The following is a 24,719-nucleotide window of genomic DNA, read 5'->3' as shown; positions in this document are numbered from 1 at the left end:
ACCGACAAAGCCTTGACCAGCCTCTCAGAACTGTTGGTAGCTTTAGCCTCTGAACGAAGGACCTCGGACCCAGACCCGGTAACAGCCTTATCTGCGCGGGCCTCGAACATACGTACGGTAATAACAAGCCCAGCCAAGGCCTCAGGGCGCACCCCGGTCTTGTTTTTGAGGGAAGCCGACAGAGAGGCCTCAGAGCGAGCTCCGGTACCCCATGATTCAGTAGAACTGGGTCCACAAACAGCCCCCATAGGAGGGGCCTCGGAGCGTACTCCGGTATTCACAGGCCCCTTACGGAGACCCTCGGAGAAGACTCCGGTAGAATTATTAGGCCCAACGGGCACCTCAGGGCGAACCCCGGTGACAGAGCGATCAACGCCCCTCCCGGACCGAGGGGAACCCGGGAAGGTATCCCCCGGCGGGGTGCTCTGAAAAGTAAAGAACTTACTGGGCATTTCTTCTTCTCGTCGATGAACGCCTGAAAATGCGAAGGAGAAGTTCATCGGAACACCTCCTCCCACCGCTCCAACCAACGTTGAAGTGCCCGGACCGAAAGGGAGTCACAGTAAAAACAGGAGTCCCAATGGTGTTCCGGACCCAAACACTCTAAACAGAGAAGATGGGGATCCGCCCTCACGAAGCGACGGTGACACGATGAACAATTTGGAAAGTCTAACTTGAAAGACATAGGCAGACTAGTAAATGAGCGCTAGCGAGAGCCAGAGAGGAAAAAAAGGGAAGAAAATTTTCCGAGGATGCAAGTGCGTCTGGCCGCGATCGAGTGGAGAAAAGGACTGATGGGCGATGCGTGGGGCGGAGCCAAGGTGGGCGGGGATACGGCCGCGTGCCAGGCCCCGCACAAGAAAGAGAGGAAGGACACATTTTTGGAAAAATTTGGATGCTTTTTACAAAGTGCTCCGGTCCCGTCCCCCAGGACGGAGAGATGTCCATAAGTATGGAGGAAAGGGGACAGGACGTAGGAATATGCATCTTTGCCAGAAATGTTATCCTGTGATTTTGATGTTCACTTTCCTTTTGCTCCCTCTCCACACACTGATCCACATTCATATTTTTCCTTTTTAATTCTAACTTCCCAGTTCGAAATTTGTAACCCAATTCCATGTTTTGGTTTAAATGGAGTTTCATTCTTTTTCGTTTTTATTATTTATTGATCCCTTTCCTTCCACAATTAATATTTTTGGGAACATAATACGCTTTTGTTATATTATCTGTTTACATCATGTTATATTATGTCATGTTTTATTAGGTCTTTTCACATTAATATCATGTTGCCTTGTAAGAGGCTGACAAGAGCTTTTAAGCCAGAAGTCTTCAAACTGTGGGGCGTGCCCCCCCAGGGGGGCATGGCCGCATCCCAGGGGGGGGGGGACCAGAAAATGTTTTTTTTTTTTTTTGATTGGAGGAAATGGGAAGGGGCAGCTCACATGGTCAAACTGGACCACAAAACGGTCTTGGGCACCAATGAAAAAGTGTCCAGCAGTTGCAAATGGATATTCAGTCCTTTAGTCACAGACTGTTTGAATAGTACCCAAGGGGTTGTTTTTTGTTCAAATGTGAACAAATGGTGATATTTAAAGAATATTTATTCAGCAACAATGGTCAAAACTACTAGCTGCATAGTGAAGTAACTCCTCAAACTGGTCCACATTAGCCAAAAAAGTGTCCCATTTTGACTGGCCTACACTAGCATTTTGCATTTTTGGTACGGTCATCGCCCTTTTGCGCTATAGGCCAGTCCAAGCCTGCCGGCTCATCCATAATGGGGGAGGGGGCGTCCACCCACTGGCCACCTCACCCATTATGGAGGAGCCAAGGAACCAGCCCAGTGAAACACTGAACACTCCCTCAGCTGCTTTTTCCAGCTGAGGGAGTGCTCCTGGGCTGGCTGAACTGTCAAAGGGAAACACTGTTTGCCTTTGACAGTTCATTTCCCCAGCTGCACATGATCACTGAGCCATGCAACGCTGGGGGTGTTTCGCTTCACCAGCCTTGCATAGCTCATTGGAAATGCTGGCTGGAGCACTGCATGTATGTATGTGTGAGGGGGTGCTCCTGTGCCTCCTCGCACATACGGGCAGAGCAACCTGGAGCGGGGCATTTTAGCAACCACGCGCAGGCCCCTGCAGAATGTACGTTTATGGTGATTTATTTTTTATTTAAATGTGTATGTATGTGTATGCTTGTGTTATGGGACTGTGGTGGGAGCAGGATGGGCCGCAGCACTGGGATAGTGGTGGGAGTAGGGTGGGGAGAGCCCAGTGTCTGTACTGGGAGTAGGGTGCGGTGACGGCACGCAAAAGATCATAGCGATTTCTACATACTGTCCATCTGGCACTTTTGGGGGGGCCGAGCCTGGCCAATCCTTGCTCAGCGAGGGCCTAGGCCAAAAAATTGTGAAGACCACTGTTTTAAGCAATACGTTTACAGGTAGCTCTCCGAGCACCACACAGTTCATGAAAATGGCAAATATTTGCAAAGCAGACCTGCACATGTAAGCTGGTAAGCAGACTCCATACTCCTTTTGGACTAACTTGCCCCCTGCTGCCCTCCTTTAACATTATAAGCTAACAGCAGCTCAGATCGAAAAGGGTAGACAAGGCTGCATTATGTAGATTAGAATTCCTTCAGAAGCTGAAGTCGAAACTGATGCTTGAATCTCGAAGCAGAGCCCGAAGAAGGTTGACTGCTGTTACCTTCACCGCAATCTGAAAGCTGATGTGACGTCGAGACTGATCGGAGAGAGGACCTGGCTAGGCGCCCTCTTCCCGTGCTCTGAGGGACCATCGAGCACTGCTAACCTTTGCCAAATCTCCCTGGAAGTCAGACCCTCGACAGGTTGCTGACCGGATACGAGGACCACCGAGGAGAACGAAGATAAGCACCGAACATTCTGTCCACCATCATCGACCAGGGTTCGCAGGTTTGCTATAACCGCTGGAGGCCCGTCAAAGCTGTGTTGTCCAGAAGCAGGGATCGATTGACCAGTGCCATCGACAACCGGAGCCGCAACGCTCCACTGATCTAGACATTTTGATTCCCGGAAATGCTCGTCTGCACCGCCAACCATCTTATCCCGCCGGAGAAGGCCAGGCCATCGACGTGCCGAGGAGCATCCGTCGGTGGGTTTCCTGCCACCCAAAGATCGTAGAGATGCCGGACGACTCAAAGCCCTTGCTGGGCTACAGTTCTTCACAAACTCTTTGCAGTTCTGAACTATCAACATCGAGGTGCCCCGCACGCCTCTTCCTTGCAGGACATTGTCGACGAGCACCGCCAGGACCGAAGCTGCTGCCTCGACGCTGCCGAACTTCCATCAAGGATTCTCGACGCAGAGTTCACTTTCTTCGAGGGATCTCGACGATCCGTGGCTCATGCTTTAAAGGGAGCCACTCAAGAAGGATCCGTCGATGACCCGTAGTCGAACTCTGCTATTCCAGGTACATTGGGGTGGTAGAAACATTGTAGAAGGAAATAAGACTTGAACAATATATGGACAAGGCTTGTATTGTATCTTTATTTCACAGGTTGCCCATGTGGTGGGATCTCCACACAGAAGTGTCTAGTGGTAGGGGCTAATATTCTGCCAATTGTTCTAACCAACTGCTTTTCATCCTAGGTCTATTGTTGGTTACCTTTATTAATTGATTTGTGTGACATTTGACCAGAGTACAGTTGATGCACTGTAATCAAATCTTATAATTGTGGTACCACTTAGAACTGTATATATTTGCCATTGTAGATTAACTGAGCACAAAGTGAGTTATTGTGATTGTGTATATAACTTTGAATCTTAGTTATATAAAGACTGTGTTTTAACTAATAGTGTGTGGACATTCCTTTGTGGGTGTTTGGGGACTACACTGAACTTAAGAACCAGCTTACATCACCTCCTGAGAAGCTACGCCTGATTGCTCGTCCATTGCTACTAACAATAGAGAATCTTGGCTGGGGTCCTCTGTGCCTCTCCTATACCATATAGAGAGCAGGAGTACAGACACCCCCCTCCAGTCTTTACATCCGTCACTACTGTTATCTCCAGCCAGACATGGTTGTCAAAAAGGCTCTCCCTTCAGAATATTGTCCTTGCAGGCCCACCACAGGAGGTCCTGAGCGACTTTGCTCGGAACCTGAAGAAGAGCTAATATCTTGTCTGAGAATTGAGACCACTGAGTCAAGAGAGCCCATTGGAGGGATCTCATTCTCAGGCAAGCCTCTGGCACCAGACAAATGCAGGGTGCTATGAGGCCGAGCAACTTCAAAAATTCAAAGGCCGGAAGACGGTGGGCACTCTGAAATTTGGTGACCATCTGCAGAATGTGTTGAGCCCTCACCTTGAGTGGTGAGGCTTTCCCCAAGGATACATCCAAGACCACTCTGATGAAATGGAGTCTTTAAGATGATACCATGTGGGACTTCTTGTAATTAAGGGAGAAGCCCAGTCTGTGGAGAGAGTGGCAGGTGATGCTGAGATGTTCCAGGGCCTGTTCGGGAGAATGTGCCCTGATCAGCCAATCGTCCAGGTAGGGGTATGCGCGAATCCCCCCTCTCCTGAGACTCGCTGCCACCACCGCCATCGTCTTGGCGAAAACCCTCGGGTGGAGGTCAGCACAAATGGCAGAACTCGAAACTGATAGTGAGAACTGCCATCGGCAAACCTCAGGTACTTGTTACGCTCACCTGGTATCCACAGGGACGCCACCCAGCTGGGTTACTCGCTGGTTTGCTTCTCAGCTTTGCCCTGATGTGGTCTGCGTGGAAGGTTCTGCCTGAAAATACAGGAGTACTGTGTTCAAGACTGACCGACTGGGGTAAGTATCCTCCCTCCACCCCCATATGCTTTCAGTACCTCTGGTGCCCTCTCCTCACCTTGTGGTAGAATTAGGCGTGCTCTCCGTCCTGCCTTCTTTGCAGGGGCGCGTTGACTTTCATGGGCGAGTGCGGTCCAGTTACTTCACTGACGCCGGCCCGTTTGATATTGATCAGGTAGGTCTTATTGCGGTTCTTTAGTTTTGTTGCTATCCTGCATGCCTTTCTTTGTTTAAAATGTCTTTTTTTCTCCCTTAGGTATGCGGAGCTTCAGCGCGGCGAACTGGCTTGGTTGAGCCCCGCTGGTAAATGATGGCGCATTAAGAGCGCTATGATGCGGTAAGTAAGCGCTATGCGCAGCGCTGCAAAGTCTTGCCTTTGCTAACCTGTGTTTTCCTTCCTTGTAGGTCGCGGTGTTCTTCAGCGCAAGTAGAATGTCCAGAGTGGTACCAGCCGAGAGGCGACCAGCCAAGTAAGCCTTTTGAGCAGTTCGTAATTTGTAAATGTCTCTACAGCTTTCTTTAATGTTGCCTCTATCTTCCTCTTTCAGGTCGTTCTGTCCGGGAGGCGTGCAGATTCGAGGAAGCTGTTCTCAGTAGCTGCGAGTGTTTAAAGATGAAGACTGCAGGTAAGATGCTGCTGCTAATGATGTTCCTTTTGTCTCCTTGCAGGTTCTGCTTCTCTGATGTTCGAGGGAATAGCTGGACACGGTGAGCGTCACGTTGCAAGCTGCAAAGTACCACGAAGCATGTTCTGCAGTCAGGGTGTGGTTTATATAGCCCAGGTAAAGTAGTACCATGGAAAGTAATTCCAGGCCTGCCACACCCAAAACACTAGACGGCTGTGAGGAGGTGCCTACAACGGACAGGGGGGGCGGAACCAACAACTCCCGGGAAACGGGCGGACACGGGGAACAACATGGAGGCAAGACCAGTGAAGGAACAGCAGTGACGAGCTGCAGCATGGAAGGTTGCTTACCGTATGGGTGCTCCAGCGCGGTGCAGGCGACGTTCCGGATTCGCCAGCCCGGGCCAGGAGAAGGGCGGAGGCAGTACCAGGGAGGTCACCGCGACCAACATGACCAGTGGCGGAGGTCGAGCGGAGCCAGGATGCAGGAGTGGAAGAGCGCGCATAGCCGCCAGAGTCTGCGGGAGAGGTCGGGAGGAGCCACGAACGCCCGAACCCGCCCATATGTGCTCGGGTCCCGGCAGCACTTCGTCGGCGCAGGCAGGAGCACCACAGGACCTCCCACTATGCTACAAGGGCAGGCAGAAGTGACGGGGGTGGGTTCTGACTTTAAGGGAGGCGGGACAACGGCTTCCAAGCCAATCACAACCGGGAAGGTCCTAAACCCTGCTGATTGGTGGGGCTTTGAAACCTCAGGGAAGGATAAAAGCCCGCAAATTCTAACCAGCGCTGTCTGTCATTTCCACAGGACACCGAGACGGAGAGTGGAGCCGACCCAGAGTGGTGGGCCTATCCGGACCTCACGCATTAGGAGACAGTCCCCTTTCTCAGGAGCACACAAGGGAAGAAGAGCCTACAGTGAAGAAAACCGTTTGAACTTTTCAGTTAATGACTTTGGCACTTGATTTAAAAATAAATATACTTTCAGCAAAAACACCTTGACTCCCGCGTCATACTTTCACAAGTGGCGACGAAGGTGGGATCATCGACGGCGCGATGGAGGCATTGATAAAAACCCTGTCGGAAGGACAGCAAAAGCTGCAACAGTTGGTGCAGATACAAACCCAACAAGCAGCTGCCGACCGGCAAGCCTTTCAACAGGCCATGCAGTTACAAAGCACTGTACAAACAACTGCCCAGGATAAGCATCATGAAACCATCTCTAGGCTCACGGAGGTGGTAGCTAGCTCCAGAACTCAACCAATGGTCCTGTCCGCCCTACTACAGAAATACAAGGACGGCGAGGACCCGGTCTTTTTCTTTACCACTTTCGAAAGAATAGCGAGAAATGCACAGTGGCCACCAGAGCGTTGTGGACAATATGTCGCCCCCCTTCTATCCGGCCTCATGTAGGGACCCTACCAGGCGGTGAACCCCACCGGCAACACTCCCTACGGGGACATTAAAGCAGCGGTGTTGGACCGCCTTGGCCTCGATGAGGAGGCCTATCGCATCCAATTAAGGGACACCAAGTTAAGGGCCGGCAAGAGCCCACGGCAATTGTATTACCGCATAAAGGACTTGGCGGAAAAATGGCTGTTGACCCCGACTCCCGCTACCCAGCCGATCCTTGAAAAGATCATCCTCGAACAGTTTGTGGACGCTCTACCTGGACAAATGCAGAGATGGGTGAGGCAACATCACCGACCATCTCTGACGGAAGCCGTGGATATCGCCTCGGCATACCAAAAGGCCGGATATCACAGAGCACAAACCCCTGGCATAACAGCTCACATAGCAGTTCCAATAACTGACCCCCACTTGACCCGGGGAGACAGACCCCAACAGCTGAGATGGCGACCATCGGACGAGAGCATCCAAAGACCAGATGACAAGAAATACGGGATGGAAGAAAAGCCTGCAGGGACCAGTCCAGGATATCGACAACCGCAATGCTTCGAGTGTAGCGAATGGGGACACATTGCCCGACTATGTCCCAGGAGAAGAGCAACTGAGCCCATGGACATCGGAAATCTAAACCCGCTACCAGCAGAAGGCCGGGCCGGTCCCTATGTGGTCGATATACGAGTTGACGGCCGACCCACATGCGCTCTACTCGACAGCGGCAGCAGGCAAACCGCCATATCACCCACTGTAAGTAATAAACCTAACTTGCCTAATGTGTCTATACCTATTAAGTGTATCCATGGTGATATAAAACTATATCCAATGAAGAAGGTAGCTATTGAAGTAAACGGGGAAATGTCACCCCTAAGGGCTGCTGTTTTGCCTTTTCTGCCTGCCCCGGTACTCATAGGTACGGATTTGCCTAACTTTGACCAGGCCCTGACCGGTCGGGAGGGAAGAAGGGAAGCAGGATGCAAGCCGGACATAGGAGAAGATACGACTACCCCAGAAACACTGATTAACAAAAAAGAGACAAACTTGTTTAGAGTGGTGTCAGGCTAGTTATATGACTAGATCCATTGCCTGGAAATTAGAAGACAACGAGGAAAGCATTAGGGGACAGACCCTAACAGATAACACCCTCAAGATAGCCCGGGAAAGGGCAGCCCAAGAAGGGGATCCAGATGTTTCCAAGGGCCCAGGCTTTGTTCTACGGCAGGGCTTGCTATACCGCAGATACAAGGGGGACGATGGGTCAGTTAAAGAACAGTTAGTGCTACAGAAAACCCAACGTAGCATGGTCATACAGTTGGCCCACAACCACCCCTGCAGTGGCCACATGGCTTCCCTAAAGACGCAACAAAACATACTCTAACGGTTTTACTGGCCAGGCCTCTATGGCGAGGTAGCCCAGTTCTGTAAGAGATGCCCCACCTGTCAGCTAACCAGCGGGGTAAAGCCAGCTAAGGCTCCTCTACAAAAGATGCCCCTTATCGCAGTACCATTCCAAAGGATCGGTATGGATATCGTCGGACCGTTAGAACCAGCCAGTAGAGGGTATAAGTATATGCTTGTCATCGTAGACTACGCCACCCGCTATCCAGAGGCCTTTCCCCTCAAAGGTACGTCGGCCAGACATCTGTGTGATCAGCTCATACCTTTCTTTGCCCGAGTCGGTCTACCCTCGGAAATCATCACTGACCAAGGAACGAACTTCATGTCAGCTCTACTCCGACAGGTGTGTGAACGCCTACAGATTAAACAAATCAGAATATCTGTGTACCATCCCCAGACCGACGGCTTGGTCGAAAGTTATAATAAAACAAAAAAGAGAATGATGAGGAGAGTGACAGGACCAGACGCCAAGAACTGGGATAGGGTGATACCCCTTGTACTGATGGTCCTAAGAGACACCCCCCAGTCCTCTACCGCGTTTTCCCCTTTTGAGCTGTTGTTTGGGAGACAACCCCGTACGATCCTAGACTTGGTTAAAGAGGAATGGGAAGCCACTGATGAAATGTCCTTGACTGAATATACTGAAGAGTTGAAAGAACATTTAACTACACTGAGAACTCTAGCGGAAGCCAACCTCTCTCGGGCACAGGCAACTCAAGAAAGGAACTACAACAAGGGAAGCAGGATGAGGAGTTTCAAACCAGGTGACCAGGTACTCGTTCTTTTGCCTACCAGCGCCAACAAGTTACTGGCCAGATGGAGAGGACCCTACAAGATCACCGACGTTCTCAGTCCTGTGACATATAGAGTCCACCAACCCGACCGAGGTAACCCGGATCAGATATAACACATCAATCTACTGAAAAAGTGGAACAAACCTCTAATGGTGGTCCTGGGAACCAACAGTGACATAGAAACCGTCGAAACAACGGACACTGGTTCTTTAGATCACGGCCAGTGGGGGAATGCATTAACCCCTGCTATGAAAGTAGAACTATTGGACAAACTGCTGCCCCACCGAGAAGCCTTTTCCACCTTACCAGGGCATACCGAATTAATCGAACACGAGATAAGGACAGAGCCCGGGAAGATAATACGTCTCAGACCCTATCGTATACCTGAAGCCCGGATGCGCGTCATAAATATCGAAGTGGATGAAATGCTGCAACTAGACATCATCGAACCATCAAACAGCACCTGGTCCTCACCTATAGTGCTTGTCCCTAAACCGGATGGCCCCATACGCTTCTGTATGGACTACAGACAACTGAATGCCGTCTCCCAGTACGAGGCTTACCCGATGCCATGGATGGGCGAGTTACTGGAGGGACTTGGCGCCGCACTATTCCTGAGCACCCTAGATCTAACTAGGGGATACTGGCAGATCCCTTTACGACCCCAGGACAAGGAAAAGACCGCCTTCTCTACTCCACGAGGATTGTACCATTTCAAGGTCCTTCCCTTCGGCCTACATGGTGCACCAGCCACCTTCCAGAAGCTTATGGACATCATACTACGACCTCATGAGGGGTATGCAGCGGCCTACCTGGATGATATAACTGTCTATAGTAATTCCTGGGAAGACCACCTAACCCACCTAAAGGCGGTCATAGCCGACCTGCATAGGGCGGGATTACACATAAATCCCCGAAAAACCACAATGGGAGCTCACGAAACTAAGTACCTCGGACATCTAGTGGGGGGGTGGGGTTCTAAAACCACAGATGTCCAAAACGGACGCTATCCACAGGATCCCAACGCCAGCGAGCAGGAAGCAGATACGAGCCTTCCTGGGTCTCATCGGCTATTATAGAAGGTTTATTCCCGATTTTTCCTCTATAGCCTCCCCGCTCACCGACGCGCTGAGGCTCAAGGGTAACCCAGACTTGACAAACAATGATGCTGCCATAGGGGCCATTGCCCTGCTAAAACATAGGATCACGTCAGATCCCGTACTGTGTTGCCCGGACTCCCAGAAACATTTCTTCCTTCAAACTGACGCATCAGACCAGGGCCTGGGTGCCGTTCTCTCCCAAGAACAAGAAGCAGAGCTACAACCCATATGTTTCATCAGTCGAAAACTACTACCACACGAGTCCGCCTACTCCACGGTGGAGAAGGAGTGCCTGGCCATCAAATGGGCCGTTGAATCGCTCAAGTACTATCTGATGGGACGCCGATTCACGTTGTTCTCCGACCATGCGCCCCTCCAATGGCTGGCCCGTCACAAAGATACTAACCAGAGGGTCCTCCGCTGGTTTCTATCCCTACAACCCTTTGACTTTCTGACTTTGCACAAACCGGCCAGGTTCCAGTTGGTAGCAGACTACCTGTCCAGATGTTCTCACTGGCCCGATCGGCCTGTACCCGGGGTGGGTATGTGTGAGGAGGTGCCTACAACCGACAGGGGGGGCGGAACCAACAACTCCCGGGAAACGGGCGGACACAGGGAACAACACGGAGGCAAGACCAGCGAAGGAACAGCAGTGACGAGCTGAAGCATGGAGGGTTGCTTACCGTATGGGTGCTCCAGCGCGGTGCAGGCGACATTCCGGACTCGCCAGCCCGGGCCAGGAGAAGGGCGGAGGCAGTACCAGGGAGGTCACCGCGACCAACATGACCAGTGACGGAGGTCGAGCGGAGCCGGGATGCAGGAGTGGGAGAGCGCGCATAGCCGCCACAGTCTGCGGGAGAGGTCGGGAGGAGCCACGAACGCCCGAACCCGCCCATATGTGCTCGGGTCCCGGCAGCACTTCGTCGGCGCAGGCAGGGGCACCACAGGACCTCCCACTATGCTACAAGGGCAGGCAGAAGTGACGGGGGCGGGTTCTGACTTTAAGGGAGGCGGGCCAACGGCTTCCAAGCCAATCACAACCGGGAAGGTCCTAAACCCTGCTGATTGGTGGGGCTTTGAAACCTCAGGGAAGGATAAAAGCCCGCGAATTCTAACCAGCACTGTCTGTCATTTCCACAGGACACCGAGACGGAGAGTGGAGCCGACCCAGAGTGGTGGGCCTATCCGGACCTCACGCATTAGGAGACAGTCCCCTTTAGGAGCACACAAGGGAAGAAGAGTCTACGGTGAAGAAAACCGTTTGAACTTTTCAGTTAATGACTTTGGCACTTGATTTAAAAATAAATATACTTTCAGCAAAAACACCTTGACTCCCGCGTCATACTTTCACAACGGCATAGCTTGGTTCTTAGGAACCAAGCTATGTGGATGCCTCCATATTGGCTGACAATACAATAAAGTAGTTCCCAAGCACATTGTTGTTCATGGTTTATGAGCCTGGCGCCATAGGCGCCAGGATTGGCCCCATGAGGGCTTTTGAAGAGGATGCCAGGCTCTAGAGGCCCGAGTCATGACTCCACCTGGCCAATGGGTTTGCCAGAGGGGGTTTTGGGCGAGGGTTGTGACAGCACTTTCTATGCTTGTGATGGATAGGCACATGAAAGTAAGCATCCTGAAGGTTCAATGACACCATCCAATCCTGGAGGGCTGAAAAATCTGAGAAAGTGTGACCATCTTGAACTTGTCCTTCTTGAGAAGCTTGTTCAAGCATCTCAAGTCCAAGATGGGTCTCAATCCTCCCTCCTTCTTGGGGGATTAGGAAATAAGGAGAGTACCACCCTTTGTCCCTCTCCACTACAGGCACTGGTTCTATAGCACCTCTCTTGAGCAGGCTCAACATTTCCTGCACAAGGAACGGATCAGGAACTTTGAATGAGTGGCTCCCCGGTGGATGGTCCTGAGGCCTTTTTTAGAAAGGGGATGCAGTAACCCTGGGATTCAACGCACACACATCTGAAGTAATAACCCGCCATTCTTGGAGATGCAGTAGTGAGAGTCTGCCTCCCACCGGGGTTGTGTGTGTTAAGGTCTCAGAGAGGTTTTAAGACTGCTGAAGCAGCGGCTGATGGCTAAGTAGCTGTTGCTTGGGCAGACCTGTGACCTCTCCCTCCACAAGGGAATCTTCTTTGGCCCTTTTGACTTGCCAGTCCTCTTGATCTTCCAACTGAGGAGTAGAGGCGAAAGGACCTATCCCTCCAAGATAATCCGCTGGGGTGAGAAGATTGTGGCTGTCTGATAGTGGCACTAAGGGATTTGGCTGCCGTCTTTGAGCTTCTCTAGGCTTTCGTCAGCCTTGCTGCCAAACAGCTGGGGGCCATCAAAGGGCATGTTAAGGAATCTGGACTGCACGTTCGGTGCAAACCCTACTTCCTCAACCACACAAACCTGCGTATTACTTTGCTCGCTGCCATGGCTCTGCCGATTCTATGGGGGTTCTGACAGGGGGTTCATTGTTTTTGTTACCTGTTTTTGAATCGCAATAAGAAGAGATAAAAATTAAAAAAAAGAAATCGCTCTTTGGTAAGGGTTTAAATGGTTTTTCAACCTCCTTAGCAGGTTTAGAGAGCAAAGTCGTAGGTGGCTTTGACACCAATGGAGTTGATGGTTTCAAAGCTAACAGCTTCAATGCCTTTGAAGTCCTTATCCAAGCACTCGAGGGCACCCCCTCAAATTAAAGGATAAACAAAAATCGGCATTTGTCATTATCTTTCACTGAAAATGTTTTCGTTATTTAGTCATTCGTTATAAAGACATGTGAATCATATTTTGTGGAAAATATTTTGGTCTCTAGTAATTTTAATACACCACCTTTCTTACTTTAGATGCAATGACATCCTTGGACACAGGTAATGATGTTCATATTAGGGTGTAGTAAGAATAAGAGTTGTAGTGCTATAATCATGATTATTTTCTTTTTTTTATTACCTTCTCATTGTATTTCTGTATGATATTGCATGATGTTTGAGGACTATTCTTTTTGAAATATGTGTTTGTGGGACTATAAATATATACATATATATATATATAGTTTGCCCTGATGACAGACGAATGTCTGAAATGCATTGGCGTTTAGTGTGTGTTTTCACTGGATATATTATAGCGTTAGCACCCGTTCCAAGGGTTGGAACAAAGGGGCGGGGAACTGCCCGGTGGGCCGTGCAATGCGTGGTGGTTACCCTCCCCTCCCCCCGTTCCAGCCCTGGAATGGGGTGTTAACACCATTAGCACCATTATTTCGAAGGAGAAATAAGGAAATCTGGGGTTGTAAGATTCATATGTTGCACACATCTGACATTCAGCCCAAGGTGCATGGGGGAGGTAAGATTGACATCCAGGTTTTTTTTTTGGTGTAATGTTGCATATGGAAACAGACATATTCATGCCAAAGTGTCTGTGGCGGGCAAAGGAGATTGTTTGTTGGGAGGGGGAAGCATCAAGGAAAATTTGAATTGCAATTGAATCCTGGAAAAGAATTGCAAGTAAGGTTGATTGGTAAAGGCACGTTTGAGAAATTCATGGATGAGGCGGGGAGGAAATTCAGTAATATGCGTCGCAAAGGGATAGGTAGATTACGTGGTTGGCACAAAATTCAAGTGGTGGAGAATGCTAGGCCATGTGTGCAATAAGGTGAGGAACCTTTCCTTGAGGGTGAGAGAAAAGGTCAGGATGGAACTGCGTGGTCTGTGTGAGCAGGGGTCATTGAACCCATTGAGTGTAGCGAATGGTAGTCCCCTACTGTGGTGACCCATCGTCCGGATGGTCGGATATGGCTATGTGTTAAGGCTATGTGTTGATTTAAGGAATTTGAATCGCAATATATTGGTCAACAGACATCTCTTACCCAGAGTTAATGAGATGTAAACCACCATGGAGGAGGCAGTGTCGTATTCCACGATCGACCTGTTGTCAGCTTACCACCAGGTGGATTTACACCACACATCAAGAGCAGCAATAGCTTTCATCATGCCCATGGCAGCGTTTCAGTTTAAGAGATTGCCCTCTGACCTGGTGTCAACGTCTGCTGTTTTTCAGACGATCATGAAAGATTTAAATGGGGATATTCCTGGGGTAAGATGGTTCCAGGATATTCTAGTGGGAGCTAGGTCTGAGTTGGAACATAATGTGAGAGTGCATGAGGTTCTGAGAAGGCTGACGGTGGCGGGATTGACTGTGAATAAGGATAAATGGCAATTTAAAGTACATCAGGTGTCATTCTCGGGTTACAGATTATCTGCAAAAGGTTTGGAAAATCACCTGGAGATGGTTGATGCAATTTTGGAGGATAGATCGCCATCAAACTAGGATGGGTTGATGTTCCTGGGTTTGATGGAATTTTATGCTAAATATGTGGAAAACCTTTCTGCAAAGTTTGCTGCATTAAGAGATCTGTTGGAAGTGAGGGCAGAGTTTGTGTGGGGGAAGAAAGAAGGAGGTATTCAGGAGGATGAAGCAGGAGGTGGCGGATACTGGGGTGACCATGCAACACCGGCCGCAGGTGAGGCGTCTGCACCGCAAGCTCCTTCACAGCATTAAAGGGGACGGCAAAGGACTCCCAGCCTCGCTCCCCACGGCCATGGCAGACCGGCGTGACTTAGAGCAACAAGCACTAGCCTTAATGGCGAAGATGGCCACAAAACTGGACATAATAAACATCCTGCAGGAGGTGAAGACCTTAAGGATGGATATTCAAGCATCTATATTGGAGGTGAGGGGCAGAGTCGATAAGTTATAGTAAAGAGTAGAGGCCCTGAAAAGCAGTCACATTTCTGTCAAAGTACTCAAGCTTTCCTTGAATGTGGAGTTGGAATGTGCTGGCAGAGAGGTCCGCATGAAGATGGAGGACTTTGAAAATCGGGAAAGACAGATAAATATACACCCCCTTTGGGTTCCTCACAAGGACGGGGAAACTGTTGTTGATCTGGAGGATAAAATGAAGCAGTTCTTTCAGATTTTGTATAAAGATGGCATGGGTAAGCCTAATCTGTTTGACCGTCCCCACTGGGGAGGACGCCGAGCTGGAAAAACTAGGTTGGTGGTAGCGAAATGCCACTATTTCAGCAACAATGTCGACATCTTGAACAGGGTAAGAAAAGAAGGGTCCATCACATGAGAAGGCTCCGAAGTGAAGATATTTACTGTCTTGTTGGCCGCCACATTAGAGTGCAGATGACAATGCAAGCTGCTAACTACCTGGCTAACAGAAAGGATGCAGATATAAATGGGGATACCTCTTTTCACTGTTCTTTGAATATGGGAAAACAGATTACAGGACCCTGAAGAAATTCCACCTTTACTTGAGGAGTTGCAAGGAGGGGGACCCTTGAAGGACATGTCGTCCAATAAAGAGAAGCAGGACAGGTTCCTTAAGGCGTTCACTGGCAGGAGCACGCAAACAAAGTTGGCTGGAACACATGAATTCAGAAAGACAGGTCCGGTGTCCCTAAGACCCAAATGACGACAGGGGAAGAAATGCTCACTCTGAGGTTTTAACACTGCATTTTCTACAGAGTGGGCGTGGGATGGGAATGAAGGGATGACGCTCAACTGTTCAGAGTTTTTGGGAATGCATGTTATTGCAATCTGAAGTGAGGGGGAGTGATGTCGATTAATAGGGGGGGCTGCTATATATATAATTTATTGAGGAACATATTGGAGGAGCCGCTGGGGAGTAAGCCCACGAATGGTGGCCTGGTTCAAGTCCAGGCGTCTCAAGCACTTAACAGAATTGGCTGGTTGTTTAAAAGTCATTTATGTTTTTAGTTAAGGTTGAAATGGCAGAGAGCCGGGGTGAGAGGGTTGGGTGGCAGGGGAAGACACATTAACAGAACCAAACAAGGTGCCTAAGGCTATGAGGTGTAAGTATGGCTAAGTGCTGTCCCCTGTAAGGAAGGCATGGTATCAACAGTAAGACGGACACAACTGACCACAGTTCATGGGTGTTTATTGAACTTCAACAAGGGTATGATAAACGCCTATCTAATCCTAAATCTACATATGGGAGCAAGCTACGACCATCAAATAGTAATGCAGTCCTAGTGGTGTCTTGTCAAAATAAAAGGGCCTATATTTAAAAAAAAACTATTGGCAATCCTTACCTCTAAATACAAATAGTGTGGGGGTAGTATTTATATAAAAAAAAAAGAAAGAAGTGTTCAAATATGGTATGTCAGCATGTTCAGGCAGTTGGCCTCCCCCACGTTTTCAGCACGGGAGACGGCGGTTCACTCTATCGTAGCACGGTCTCCCGCTTTTCTAGCACGAGGATACAGTTCGATCATTAGCATCAGGCCCTTCTGTACGCAAGTCTCTTTGCTTCTAAAAGGCTCTTCAATCAGAGGGCCTGATGCAACCAAGTAAAACAACAAGTTATTTTCCTCTTTGGATTTTCACAAGTATTCACTTTTAAGTGATTCACTATTCACCCGGATCCCCCTTAGTCAGGCTCCGATCACTTTAGTACAATGTTCGTTCCCTTTGGATCCCCCTCATCCTGATTCAGATCCCTTTTTCACAATGTTTGTAGGATATTCTTTTCGGGTGACTCACGGTTCACCCAGGTTCCCCCTCAGCTGGGCTCGGAACCTTCTTTTTGTTTTGGATAACATGTTTTATTGTCTTTTCGTGTTACAATACAATAACATACACTTACAAACATAAAACTGTGCATACATGTGGTAGAGCTACATGAGGGACCTCTGCCTATATGCGGACCAATGTAGAAACACAAGTGAGGTTAGGAATACAGTAGATATTGACCATATCAAGTGTCCATTGACATTTCACGTACAGTTCTTACAGATGACTAGAGGATTTAATGGCCTAGCTATTATGCCCAGAGGCGGCAAGGATGTTAAACTACAAGCTGGATTATTTCAAATTGTACCGCTTTCACAACATCTCTTCCCACTTCCCCCATACTTTGTCTGCTCTGCCCGGGCACCTTCTTGCTTGGTAAACCCGTCGTTCCATTGGGATAATTGCGTCTATGTCTGATTTCCATTGTTCATACTGTGGAGTGATCTCAGAACCCCATAGTTGCGCTATGTTTCGTTTAGCTATGCCGGTGGATGTTGAGACTAATAGCTTTTCAAAGCGCGATAGGTCCTGTTCCGTATCAATACCCAGTAGAAGGAGTTTGGAGTCAGTAGGGATAGGTCGGCCTAAGACTCTGGCGAGTCTATCACAGCAGCTACACCAGAAGTGTTGTACTTGTGTACATTGCCACAGAATGTGATAGAATGTCCCCTCTTCTTGCTTGCAACGTAAGCATTTTGGATCAGATGTCTAGCCCCACTTGTATAGCGCCACTCGAGGGTAATATATTCTGTGGAGTATTTTTTAGCTGAATGAGTCTGATTCTTGCTGAGATCGCCGTTTCCCTGGGGTACATCAGGGTCTCAATCCAGTCTTTGGGTAGAACCGGGCCCACGTCCCCTTCCCATTTGAGTTTCAGGCTCGAGAGCTCTCTTGTGGCAAAGGAGGAGATGGCGTTATACATGGTGGATGTGATCCTGGCTTTCACACTGTCGATAACTATATTTGTCTCTATGGACGTGCACTCTGGCATTTCCAGTAAGCGGGCTCTCTGTTCCATTAGTGCATGGTGTAGCTGATTATAGTGGAAACTTTCAGTGGCAGGGAGGGTGTGCGTGGACGAGATTTCGGCAAACGGGATTATTTGCATATACCTGCTCGATGGTATGAATACGAGCTGTTACCCAATCCGACCATTTAGGGAGGTTGTCGAGACCTGCAAGATGGGCGTTGTTCCAGATGGGCTGGACAGGGGTGAGTATGTTGTCCCAACCTATGTACTTATGAGTATCTCTCCATATTTGGGCTGTGATCGTGCCCTTAGGATGACGATTCACACTAGTGTATAGGCTTTCAATCGGGGTCATATCTTGACGGGCAACAATCTCAGCCTGTATGTGGGGGAGCTTTGGGTCTCCGTGCAGAATGTCGTTTGTTGTCGCCCAGTAGTAGACCTGGATATTCGGTAGCCCTATTCCCCCCTCCCAGACCGAGCGTTGGAGGGTTTTAAGCGCTATTCTCAGGTGTTTCCCTGCCCATAGGAGCCTACGTGTTATTCTGTCTATTGTGTGGAATTCTACAACAGGAATACTGAGAGGGGCGTTCTGGAGGATATAGAGGAATCTCGAAGGAATTTTGAAGAATGCTGCTCTGCCTAACAGTGTCAATGGCAGCGATGCCCAGTCAGCTACATCTTGCGAGTATCTTTTGATCAGGGTGTGTAGGTTTTGGGTTACATAATTGTCAAGTCTGTTTTCTATTAGGACGCCAAGGTATTGGAACTGTGTGGTTTCAATACGGTATGGGGAGCCGGAAGGTGGAATGCAGTCTATCCCCATTACCGGAAAGAACACTGTTTTCACCCAATTCACTCTTAGTCTGCTAAAGACTCCATAATCCACCAGTAATTGAGTTACCATAGGGCAGGAGACCGCTGGGTCCCCCAGATACACTAGAAGGTCATTGGCATACAGGGACACCCTGTCCTCCCACTCTGAGTTCCAGCAGAAGCCGCGCCACGTGGGTGAGCTTCGTAGAATGACTGCTAGCGGTTCTATTATTAATGCGAATAGCATAGCCGAAAGTGGGCAGCCTTGCCTGGTACCCTTACCCTTACCTAATGGGAATATACGTGAATGCCAGCAGTTTACCCTTACCTCTGCTAGTGGGCAATTATAGAGGAGTTGGACCTATTTTATAAAGGAATCACCAAATTGTATCTTCCTCATGATCGCCCATAAAGCATCCCAATAGACAGTGTTGAAGGCCTTTTCGAAGTCTACGGCCAGTAATGCTAGTGATTGTTGCAGCACGGGTGCTCGTTCTAATGCCAGATGGAGTCTGCGAATATTCATTCTCGTCGACCTTTGGGGCATGAAGCCACACTGGTCCGGGTGCATCAGTGTTGTGATGACCGCTTGGAGTCTATTTGTTAGCACTTTGGCCACGATTTTGGGTTCACTATTGATTAGGGATATGGGTCTATATGAGCTGCACTCATCAGGGGGTTTGCCTTCCTTGGGGGATCACTATTATGGTGGCCTTGCGGAGGTCCGGTGGGAGCCTACCTTTGGTTAGGGAGTGCTCGAACATGTTGAGCATCTGCGTGGATATCTCCAGGTGGTTCAGCTTCTTCCAGATATCGATCGGGAACCCGTTGGGTCCTGGCATCTTGCCCGTTTGTAGCTGGGAGATGGCCGCAGATATTTCATCCACTGTTATTTTGCTGTCTAACATGGTGACCTGTTCCGTGGTAAGTATTGGGAGATCAATGTTGTCGAGCGTGTCATTGGCTGGTGTGGTGGCCGGGGGCTTGTAGAGATTTTTGTAGAAATCCGCAAATCGCTCTGCTATCTCTGCATCAGTGGAGACTGGTTCTGCGTCTGTCGTCTTAATACATTTCACCTTTCGATGCCCCTCTTCTCATCTCTCCAGCCAAGCAAGCATTTTCCAAGCTTTTTCTCCCATTTCATAAAGGCATGCCCTCATGGCGTGGTGTGCCTTTTGGGCACAGTCAAGCGATAGGTTATGGAGTTTCTTTTGCGCTAGTGTTAATGCTCAATTCGTCTCCGGGGTATCGTTGGTGATGTGCTCTACCTCCCTGGTCACCACCTCTTCTTCGGCAGACTTAATCTGTTCACAGTGTGCTTTTTTCCTTGCTGACGTCCACGAAACAATGTCACCCCTCAGGACTGTTTGTAGGCTTCCCATAGCGTGGTAGGGTCCTCAACCGATCCTGAATTTAGCTCATAGTAATTGGAAGTGGCTGTCTCTATCTTCTCCTGTAGCTCTGGGAACCCCAAATAGTAGGTGTTCAGTCGCCATGTAGGTGGGGGGCACGGTCTCTCTGTTTCTAGTTCCAGGATCAGCGGGGAGTGGTCTGAGATACCCCGTGGGAGTAGGGATGCGTTGCATATTTTTTGCACATTTTGATTTGGCAGGAAGAAGTAGTCTATTCTGGACATAGAGGCATGCACTCCAGAGTGGAAGGAATATTCTCAGACATCTTTGTGTATATCGCGCCATGCATCTTGTAGTCCCAGTGCGGAGGCAAATGCCGCCAATTTGGTGGTGGCGGCGGGATTCCTTGCCCTCAGGTGTGAGCGATCTGAGACATTGTTCATGACCTTGTTAAAGTCTCCTCCAAGCACCCATGTATCTGCATCATTTTCTGCAAGGATCAGGGTAATGTCTGCTAGGAGAGCACTGAGTAGAGATTGGGGTGGGGTATATTGCCAGGATCACCAGGGTTTGATTCCATATTGTTGCCTGGACGTGTACATAGCGGCCACCTTTGTCTTGTGTGGTATGCGTGATTTCCAGAGGGAGCCTTTTATGTATGAGTATCAGCACTCCTCTCGCACCCATGGAGAAGCCCGTGTGTACTGCTGTGCGGTAATTAGATCTTTGGAAAAATTTGCATGAGGTTCCTGCCAGATGGGTTTCGGTCAGAAGGAGTATGTCAGGGGAGTGGCGATTCAAGTGCCGTAACACCAGCCTTCTCTTGATACTGGAGCCTAGCCCATTGACGTTCCATGTCATGAGTGTTAGGAGCCTAGTGGTCGGAGTCGCTTCAGGTGGTATCTGGTGCGTAAAGTATAGTCTCACAGGTGTGTTTCCTTTGGTGCTTTTGCAGCGAAATGGTGGCATGGGCCAAGTTTACATTGCTCTCGGTACCTTTGTATGCTAAACTTTGTAGACAAACGTTGTCTCCAACTCCCCCCTCAACTGAAGCATCTGTCGACCCAACAGCAACATGTGAACAGTTAAACTTTACAGCACCTCCGTGTGGTGCTGGAACTTAAGTCTTGGTTCGGGGGCGGGTGTTTGATTAGCCACCGGCCTCGATGTGTTCTGTGATTAAACTGTTATAGGGAGCGGAGGCTCCAAAGCGTTACATTACTTGGTGACGCTATCCTATTGCTCACAGCTGCTCTTACTTCATTCATCTCCCTGCTGTGGGTTTTCTGGTTGCTGCTCTGGTCGAGGGCTATTGCGTTCCCTTCTCTTTCTTCCCTCGGCGCTCCAGTCCCCTTCTATATGACGCTCAGCCCAGCTCCAAGCTTCTCTAGGGTCAGTGAAGTGTACGGTTGTGACATTGTGGAATATCTTTAGTGGGGCCGGGAAGATTAGCCCATACATAACACCCATCGAGTGCAATCGTTTCTTGAGCGGGTCGAATGATTGGCGCGCTTTCTGCACCTTCCTGGTGAAGTCAGGGAAGAAGGCTATCCTTGATCTGTTAAATGTGACCGTGCCCTTTGATCTCACCAGTTGGAGAACAGTGTCCCTGTCTCTATAATTCAGAAATCTGGCGATGACTGTGCGTGGTGGAGATCCTGGTGTAAACCTGCCAGTTGGGATACGGTTGGCACGCTCGATAGAGAAGAACCTGGAGAATGACTCTGCATCATAGGTGCTTGCCAGCCATTTTTCGAGGAACAGTTCCATGCATTCCCCTTCTGCTTTTTCAGGAAGGCCGACTATGCGGATATTGTTGCGTCTGGATCTGCCTTCACTGTCATCAGCTCTTGCTTCCAGAGTTTTAATGCGCGCTAACATGCTCGACACTTGTCGATTCACTCCACGTAAGCCATCTTTGGTTTCCGAGATTCGTGTCTCCGCTTCTCCCGTACGGGAGGTCAGCTTTTGCAGGTCGTGGCGCAACAAGGACACGTCTGCGCCAATATTGTCCATCTTTTTTCCATTGAGGTCCTGCAGCTGGCAATGGCACTCATTATGTCTCTGTCATTTCTTCCACATCATCTAGATCGGCCGCTGGGAGCCTCTCTGGTGAGCGAGGCACTGAAGTAGATGCATATTGATCAATTCTACTCTGCGTAGATGTTTTCCTGGGCTTATCTTTACCCACCTTTCTGCTTAGTAGGATGTTGGTGTTACGCTCACCTGGCTCCCACGGGGGCGTCGATCGGAACTGGGCCACTGTTGTTTCCACCAGCGTGACGCCTAGTTTGTCTGGCTCGCAGGAATATTCTACTGCAAAGGAGAAAGGGGATTAACCACCCATGGAATTGAGCGTTAACCCACCTTCCCCACCCCCCGATGTCTTCCCACAGATCACTCTTGATATCTCCTCTTTAGTCTCACCTGATGGTTTGGAAGGATGAGCTCTCCATCCTGCATCAAACACAGGGGCGCGTAGATGACCAGTTACTTCACTGGTGTGGAGGAATTGGCGAGTTCCAGAGCGGTATTGACTCTAAGAATCCAGGCAAGGCGCCGTGAGACGGTAGGTAGAAAGAGTTCAAAATGCCTGATCTTCACTCTGTCCGATTCCTTGCAGGTTGCCGGTTTGCCGTCACAAAGAGTTCCACGTGGCAACCGGTAAGATTTAGGTAAGTCTATTGTGGAGATAGGTTTTCCCCTATAGTCCTTTGTTTTCCCCTTAGGGGCCGCGGTACGGCGAAGATGCTGTGTAAGCTGCACCGACCCGAGATGAGCTAAGCACCCCCTGTGGTAATCAGGTAAGTCTTTGTGGGGTAGCTTGCTTACTTGTCCTTTTGTTTTCCCTTAGCTCACCTTGTTGTTCTTGTCTCCCTAGGTGTCGGCGAGCGGCCGGGAGATGCTGAAGATCGCGATGGAATGCGGAGATGCAGCGAAGGCCGGTGAGTTCAGCGCGGCGCCGCGAGATGTGAGGCAACGCACGTGTGACTTCTTGCTTCCAGCTCGAGTGCGTGATGGATCAAGGATTCAGGTAAGGATTACTGTGATGCTCCTGTTCTAACCTCTTCTTCTTTCTTCTTAGTTCTAGGAGCTCCGGGCTTGAAGCGGGCGTGGCAGAAGACTGGAAGCTGCTGCAGGCACGGTGAGCTGGATGCAGAATAACGCGAAGCGTGTGCTGCTGTTCGGTCGTGGTTTAAATAGCCTTGGAAGAAGTCCCAAGTAAGTATCCTTCCATAGCCCCACCCGAGTAAAAAGTAGTCCCTCAGGTAAAATAGTCCCTCCTAAGCCTCATTTGGCTTGAGGCCTTTTGCAGCATGGTCTGCATCAGGTAAGTATGCAGCATGGTCTGCATCAGGTTAGTATGCAGCATGGTCTGCATCAGGTGGGTTTTTCTACTATGAGCCTGGCGCCCATGGCACCAGGACTGACTCTATGTTTATGAGCCTGGCGCCAGGACTGCACCCAAACAGCCCCTAGCTGGGGTCTTTGGGCGTGCTCAAAATGGCATGATGCCTGCTTTCGGGGTTGCTGGGCCTGATCTGGTTTCCCGGGGGCAGGCATCATGACAGCACTCCCCCTCAAGGCCCCTCCTAAAGTCATTCTTCCACTTGGCTTTGGTTTGTTTGGAAATTCTCGGTGGAATTTCTTCACCAATTGCGGTGCATGCACGTGGTCACTAGGTTCCCAAGACCTTTCCTGTGGTCCGTAACCTTTCCAGTCGATTAGATAAAAGAGTTTTGATCTCACTCTTTTTGAGTCCAAGGTGTTTTTAACCTCAAATTCGGGCTCTCCGTCTATGAGTACGGGATCTGGTGGTTTGGTTAGTCTTGTTCCTGGTTGTACTGGCTTCAAAAGGGACACGTGAAAGACGGGATGAATCCGCATATGAGGAGGTAGGTCCAACTTGATAGCCACAGGGTTAATGATGGCCTTGATGGAGTAAGGTCCTAAATACCTAGGGTTAAAGGTCCGTGTTCCCTTGAGTGGGATGTGCTTAGTGGCCAACCATACTTGGTCCTCTATCTGGTATTGCGGTGCTTCACTCCTGTACAGATCCGCATCTTTCTTGTATTTTTCCTTAGCCTTTCGCAAATGTGCAGTTGCTTCTTTAAAGGCTTGTGTAATAACAGCGTGGAGATGGTCCAATGCAGGCGTCTCTAAGTGTTGGGGCGAATCAAGGTCTAAGGTGCGAGGATGGTGTCCATAGATGGTAAAAAAAGGACTTTGTCCAGTTCTCGAGTGTACGGAATTATTGTACGCATACTCGGCAATCCAAAGAATGTCTTTCCAAGTACCCTCAGACTGATGTAGCATACAACGCAAGTATTGCTCAAGAGTCTGGTTGGTCCTCTCTGTTTGACCGTCGGTCTGAGGGTGGTGACTGGTGGAAAGCCTAACATCTATCTGCGCCAGTTGGCAACATTTTCTCCAAAAATGCGAAATGAATTGACTACCCCAGTCCGAAATCAACACGGATGGAAAGCTGTGTAGGCAAACAATGTTTTCAAGGAACTCTTTAGCCAGGACTAAAGCTGAAGGTATCCCTTTTAAAGGAATAAAGTGGGCCATTTTGGAAAAAAGGTCCACAAAACCTAAAATGGTGTTAAAGCCATTGCACGAGGGTAGATCCATGATAAAGTCTAATGACAGGGTATGCCAAGGAGTTGGTGGGATGTCCAAAGGTTGTAATAGTCCAGCGGGTCTTTTCTTTTGACTTTTATTTTGGGCGCAAATGCCACAAGACATGACAAACAATTTAATGTCTTTTCGCCAGGTGGGCCACCAGAATTGTTTCTTAATTTTAGCTTCAGTTTTTGCAATACCAGGATGGCCT

The sequence above is a fragment of the Ambystoma mexicanum genome, chromosome 6q (assembly GCF_040938575.1).
Source record: "Ambystoma mexicanum isolate Mex_15411 chromosome 6q, UKY_AmexF1_1, whole genome shotgun sequence".
Lineage (NCBI taxonomy): Eukaryota > Metazoa > Chordata > Amphibia > Caudata > Ambystomatidae > Ambystoma > Ambystoma mexicanum.
Note: the sequence above shows the minus strand (reverse complement) of the source record.